Source organism: Apium graveolens, chromosome 6, assembly GCF_009905375.1.
Source record: "Apium graveolens cultivar Ventura chromosome 6, ASM990537v1, whole genome shotgun sequence".
Lineage (NCBI taxonomy): Eukaryota > Viridiplantae > Streptophyta > Magnoliopsida > Apiales > Apiaceae > Apium > Apium graveolens.
The window spans coordinates 444,533-452,121 of NC_133652.1; the positions used below are offsets into that span (position 1 = coordinate 444,533).

The 7,589-nt window shown below is 35.7% G+C and overlaps 1 pseudogene; it reads right to left on the reverse strand.

Moving 5' to 3' along the window:
• Positions 1 to 7,260, reverse strand: LOC141668864 (DNA (cytosine-5)-methyltransferase DRM2-like; annotated as a pseudogene).
• Positions 7,261 to 7,589: the final 329 nt, after the last annotated feature.

Below are 7,589 nucleotides of genomic sequence, written 5' to 3' on the forward strand. Positions count from 1 at the left end.
CTAAGAAGATCCACCAAACTCGTCATCATGATCATCACGATGTCCTCCCTGTAATCAAAAAAATAATAAAGGAATTAAATTATTTCTACTACGTACTAACTATGCCATTCAAAAACAGAAAAAAAGTAAAAACTGAAATTCAAGCTTCACTAGATAAAATACCTCGGAGCTATCCCCCTGATTTGATGCATTAACCTCCGCCACTGTACGAGCCAGCTCCTCAGGATCAAGAGCTCTCAGATGGCCTCCCAGTATACGAAGAAGCTCTGGATCTCGACATATAGCCCTCACACAGTTAGTCGGAGTATGAACAGCTGGCTGACTCGATGATTGTGAAGACTGTGTACTAAATGAGGAGCCACATATGGATGGGCGTCGTCGTTGTCCTTGACCTTTGACATAGTTCTTCTTCACTTTGGATGTCGTATCCCACAAATCCTGATCAAAATATGGGCGCTCAGTGCCCTCAGGATAACGCTCATCAAATAAACGTCGATAATCCTCATGTCATCATTTTACCAATTAAACAAAAAAAACTAAATTATTCCTAAATTAAACATGAACTATGCTAATATTCCTATACTATAAAAAATATACTTAAAAATACATTGATATTGTGATGACTAGTTAAAAATATTGAGATCAAAAAAATTAATTTTTTGATACCTAGAAGAAAAAATGACATTTACTAAGATGTTTATGTAGTTGATAGGATTCTTGTATTTTTATATACACGGGCACAAGAAATTAAAAATTAACCTACAATACATCCTAAAATCATCGTATCCTGGTTACTGTATAAGTTGGGAGAACAAATTTATATCAACAAATTCATTAAAGGGAAATTTAAAACCGGTATAACATTTCTTTACACACATTTGAGTTGAACATAATAAATGCCTGAAAAAGATGGTGTTCATTTGCTTATCTAAATTTGTACTAAAATTGTAACTTTAGCAGCTTATAATATTCCCTATATATTAGTAAAGACATGTGAAAGGTAACATCCCAAATTAAAGTTATATTGAGTTGTATTGATTCGATTTCACGCTACTAACTTTAGTGTAACCCTTACTAGTTATTACATTACTATTGAATAAAACAATGAAAAAAAAATCAATTTGGAAACACCAAAAACAAAATTAATTAAAGCTTATTACCGCTATAGTAACAACTTCATGCAGACCATCACGAGTTTTCACATACACATCCACCGAGTTGATAGGACCTTGAGATTGATCCTCCTATATAAGACATATATCAGTACAAGGTAATAAACATATGATCATAGTATAGTACCAAAAACATAAATAATTAATATTTTCATGTTTGAATCACACCAACTACATCAAATTTTTACATTTATTTAAAATCGCATCAACTACTTATTATCTTAATATAAATAAAAATATAAAATATTAATGGAGCAGGCGTGTTCTAAGCTAGTTAAGTTTGAAATTAAATACATAAGTTCATATCAGAATAATAATAATAATAATAATAATAATAATAATAATAATAATAATAATAATAATAATAATAATAATAATAATAATAATAATAATAATAATAATAATAATAATAGTGGAAGTTTATTTAATTCTAAACTTTTTAGATTATAGCATTACTAGTCATTTTTCTCTACAAAATTAACACAATATCAGTTAGCCCAATGGGTACAAATGTTAGAGAAGTTTATCTCTCCACCTTGGCTACAAATATTATAGAAGTAAAGAGATTGATGGATGCACCAAATTACAGTTAGTTGGAAAGAAACTAGACTGATTATTTGATAAACTTGCAATTGTAATTTTGTCAAATTATAAGTCTCATAAAAGTTGGCAAGTTTTGATTTAATAAAAAGTGTTTAAATCATTAAAATGTTCAAACTAAAATTTAGCTATCTCGTTTATATATGTCATAATTAAACAATAAACATATCCTCCAACTTCAATTTATTTAATAATTTTGAAGCTAATAGATATCACTTATTAGCACAAATGAGAAATAATATACATGCTATTAAAATGGTTAGCTACTCTAACTTTTGCATAGAAAATCAAGGACATGTTAACAACTTAAAAAAATAATAAGGTCCACAAAATCACTATTAGTTATTTAACTTTTTTCCTATATGCCTTTGTGGGTTCTATGCAAAATCAGTACTAAAATGGTTAATAATATATAAACATGCAATTAAAATTGTTTATATCTACTCTAATTTTTGCAATAAAAAATAAGGAGACAATAACTCAACCCAGAAAAATAAAAAATCTGCTATATCAATATTCAATAACTAATTTTCGTCTTACATTGCATTATGGGCTATGCTGCAAAGTTCTGACTAGCCCAAGAATCGGCGTATACTCATAGAACAATGAAGACTCTTCACCAGCCAGGCCAGTTCTTGTCTTCAAATTTTTCCCAGCAAGGTTGTTGCATGGGCTTCCCCCTATAACCAATCGAATCTACCCGCCTCTTTCATCCATTGCATCAGCTTATGACTTGTTACCTTTTTCACATCAGAAATGTGAATCAGCCGGTCCTTTTGTTCACTTTGTCTCCACCAATTTTTCAGGATGCGTGTACAATCCTTGGAATTTTTGACTGAGACAACAAAGTTCATATTCCAAGACCGTGTAAAGCAACTTCCGCTCCACCAATGCCCGAGAACAATGAAAGGACTCTAATGCCCTTGGGAAATAATTTCTTTAACACAGAAAGTGTTGACTATACAACAACGAAATCAAAACCCAAAGCGAATAAACAAGAACAAGAAAATAAACGACAATCACACAAGACAAAGATTTACGTGGTTCGGAAATTCCTACTCCACAAGCCGCACTAATTTTGTATTGATCTCTCATCATTTGTTATGTTATGATTTTACAATTACATGAGTATTTATAAAAGAAGAAACTAGGCCTAAATCAAAATTACAGTCCAAATCTGAAAAGTAGACTAATCCATAAACTAATCTGAATCTGAATAGTCTATTTTCATGGGCTTAATTAATAGACTCCACAAAACCCAACAATCTCCCACTTGGAGTCTGGCCAATCTTCACTTCACTCGTGTAAGTCTAGTAAAATCAATTCTTCAATCAATAACTCTAACTTGTGCAGCGTCTTCTCATCAATCAATTCTGAAGGCCAGTTGAAGCTACGCAAAGCTTCAACTTTTCATTCATAACCACCTTAGTTAACATTTGTGCAGGATTCTTTGAACCAAGGATTTTCTTCAAGGACAAAGTACCATTGCTTATCAACTCTCTTATAAAGTGATATCTCAGCTGAATATGCTTCGTCTTAGCATGAAACACGGGATTCTTCGCAAGATGAATATCACTCTGACTGTCGCTATGCAAAGCACTGTCCGCCTGTTTCTTGCCCAACTCTTCAAGAAAAATTTTCAACCAAATCATCTCCTTGCTAGCTTCAGAGATAGCCATATATTCTGCTTCTGTGATTGAAAGAGCAACACTCTTTTGAAGTCGAGACATCCAACTAACTGCGGTGCCACCCAAAGTGAAAATATAACTCGTTGTACTTTTTCTTGTGTCCAAACATCCACCCAAATCTGCATCAGAGAACCCTTCCAAGATAACATCTTTCTTAATGAAACATAACCTTGGATGTGCCTTTCAAGTAGCGTAACAACCACTTGACTGCTTCCCAATGCTCTCTTCCTGGATTAGACATAAATCTGCTAAAAACTCCCACTGCATGAGCAATGTCTGGCCTTGTACACACCATAGCATACATTAAACTGCCAACTACAGATGCATAAGGAACTTTAGCCATATCTTTCTTGCCTTCATCCGTTTTAGGTGATTGCTTCTTTGTGAGATTAAAGTGACTCGCCAACGGTGTACTTCTGGTCTTTGCATCCTGGACACTGAATTTCTGTAATAATTTCTCAACATACTTCTCTTGAGATAATTTTAAAGTACCTTCAGTTCTATCCCTTATGATGCTCATACCAAGTATTTGTTTTGCTGCACCCATATCCTTCATCTCAAACTCCTCAGACATCTGTCTCTTTAACCTGTTGATTTCCCTCATATTTGATCCTGCTATCAACATATCATCAACATACAACAACAATATGATATAAGATGAATCAAACTGTTTAAAGTAACAACAATGATCCATAACACTCCTCGTGTACCCATATTTCATCATAAAGCTGTCAAACTTCAAGTACCATTGTCTCGGTGCTTGCTTTAAACCATACAAGCTTTTTATAAGCTTGCAAGCATGGTTTTCTATCCCAGCTACCTGAAATCCCTCTGGCTGAACCATGTAGATGTCTTCCTCAAGATCACCATGTAAGAACGCAGTCTTAACATCTAGTTGCTCTAGATGTAACTCCTCTGCAGCCACAATACTTAGCACAATTCTAACTGTAGTCATCTTAAAAACGGGAGAAAATATATCGGTATAGTCAATACCCTTTTTCTGTTGATAACCCTTGACTACTAACCTTGCCTTGTATCTCTTGCTGTCATCATGTTCTTCTTTGATCCTGAACACCCACTTATTCTATAAAGCCTTTTTTCCTGCTGGTAACTCTGTTAAAGACCAAGTCTCATTCTTCTCAAGAGAACTTATCTCCTCATCCATGGCTGATTTCCACTGAACTGAATCATTCACTTGTACTGCCTCTGAATAACACTGAGGCTCCCCGTCCTCGGTCAATAACATATAATATGCTGAAGGAGAATATCTTTGTGGTGACCTCACACTTCTGCTAGATTTTCTTACCTCAGTCCATGGAGTTACTAAACCCTGTCATCAACATACTCTGAACTCCCACTATTTCCTGCAAGATCTGTTTCTGTAATATCTTCAAGTACTGCTTCCTCTTTCTCAGGTTCTTCCTTTATAAACTCAGAATCGACTACAAGCTTATCCTTATACACTGCATTCTCATTAAAAGTAACATCTCTACTTCTAACAACCTTCTTAGTCAGTTCATCCCGAAAATGGTAACCCATATCATCTGAGCCATAACCAATAAAGATACACTTCTTTGCTTTCGGATCAAGCTTATCCCTGTGGGAATCTTTAACACGTACATAAGAAACACAACCAAAAACTCGCAAGTGTGAAAGATTTACCTCTTTTTCCTGCCACTCTTCTTCAGGAATCTTGAACCCCAAAGTACTTGAAGGTCCTCTATTTATGAGATACGTTGTTGTGCTAACTGCATCAGCCCAAAACATCTTTGGCAACCCTGCATGTAATCTCATACTCTTGGCCCTCTCATTCAAGGTTCTATTCATCCTCCACTTCTTCAACTACGTTAACTGAATTATCCTCTTTACTCTTTCCTTTTGGAGCCGCGGGAGCCGTGCACTGATTCCCGAAGTGACCCTTCTTCTGACAATTCCAACAAACAATATCCTTGCGATCTTTGGATTGTCCTCTCTTCTGTGACTTCGATCTGCTACGCCCCTTATTCTGCCCCTTTTCGAACTTTCTGTCTCTACTCTCAGCACTCAACAAGGAACCTGACGACTCTCCTGAGTTTCTCCTACGAATATCTTCTCCAAGAATCGAATCTCGAACTCCATCAAAAGTCATCTTACCGCTTCCAGATGAATTACTTATATCAGTGACAAATCCCGACCAACTGTCTGGTAATAAGGATGCCAACAACAAGGCTTGTACTTCATCATCGAAATTAATATCCACCGATGCCAATCTTGCTAGGATGGAATTAAATTCGTTCACATGATCAACAACACAATTGCCTTCATTCAATCTAGTGGCAACTAACAAGCGAATCAAATATACCTTATTTGAAGCAGACGGCTTCTCATACATGTTTGATAAAGCCTTGATCAAACCATAAGTTGTCGTTTCCTTGACAATATTGTAAGCAACGTTCTTCGCCAAAGTCAACCTGACAACCCCCAGAGCCTGCCTGTCCAAAAGATTCCAATCTTCATCCTTCATTGCAGTTGGTTTCTTCTCTTCCAGCGGTTCATGTAGTTTTTTCTGATACAAATAATCCTCAATTTCCATCTTCCAAAACCAATAATCTTTGCCATCAAATTTGTCGATCTTTACCTTCCCGTCTTCTGCCATCGCTCCCACTCGCTCGAAAACCTAGGCTCTTGATACCAGTTGTTGAGTATACAACAATGAAAGCAAAACTAAAGCGAATAAACATGAACAAGAAAATAAATGACAATCACACAAGACAAAAATTTACGTGGTTCGGAAATTCCTACTCCACAAGCCGCACTAATTTTGTATTGATCTGTCACAATTTGTTGTGTTATGATTTTACAATTACATGAGTATTTATAAGATAAGAAACTAGGCCTAAATCAAAATTACAGTCCAAATCTGAAAAGTAGACTAATGCATAAACTAATCTCAATCTGAATAGTCTATTTTCATGGGCTTAATTAATAGACTCCAAAAAACCCAACAGAAAGATGATAGGCCACTGTGTCAACCTAACATAATTTATTTGTGAATAATTATTAAGAACATATTCATCTAAGAAACAAATGAAATTCATAAGTTTTTTTTCTGCATTGCGTACCTGAAACGCATTTCCAAGGCATTTGTATTGAGTAGTTTTGCAGGCTACTCTTGTATGGCCTTCCGGGAATCCCATTATTGCCTCTATTTGGACAGGCTGAAGAAAATCAACAGTGTTCTTACCAAGCCAGACCAAGTTTCTCTTTCTGCATTCTCGGATCACATTTTCTCTGATGTTTTTGGAAGGGTCTGGTCCTGAATTACGAAGCTCTTCATTTATTCTCTGTACATCTGATGCACTTGCATGACGAGTTACAATGGAGTTTAATTTGGTTCTGTCATCCCATTGCGGCCACCATTCTTTTATGGAAGGAAGGGCTTGTTGTATTGTGGACGGAGGGATAGGAGGAATCTGCAACCTGTCATCCATCGGGAGGTTATAGATGTAACCTCTTTTCCTTGTTGCGGCACACATGTGAAGCGAGTCCACGAATTCTGGTTCAATGTCATAAAGTTCTTTTCTGATGGTTAGCCACACCCCTTGTGGTGCATAGGCCACGTTCTCGGAGTAGAAATAATGAGGCCCTCTCCCTTCTACTTCGATGTCTTCTTTAACTACTGTACTCATGGCATTAGGAACTCCAAATCCTATCATCGGCTTCTCACAGGTTCTATAAGTTGTTGACTTTGTGTGTTCGACAACTTTTTGCTTCTTATAATTAGTGCTTGTGGACTTCAACACGTGTAGATCATCAGACATTTAATTTAAACAATCGCCAAGATTGTCCAGGGCCTAAGAACAAGTAATGTATATCTATTAAATAGACACTACAAGAAATTTGCAATCAGACAACGCTTGACAAACAACGGTTAAAAAAAACCGTCGTCCTAAAAAATCAAACAACGGTGAATTAATTTTACAGAAAAAACAGTTGTGTGAGCTCCAGAACAAACAACGGATATTCATCTTTTTTAAACTGTTGTACAAGTTGTATCCTCTCATCGAGTCAGACAACAGTTTTTTAAATATAGTGTTGTTGTAGATCTTTAACACAACTATTACAAACCGTTGTTACTATGTTCACGTAT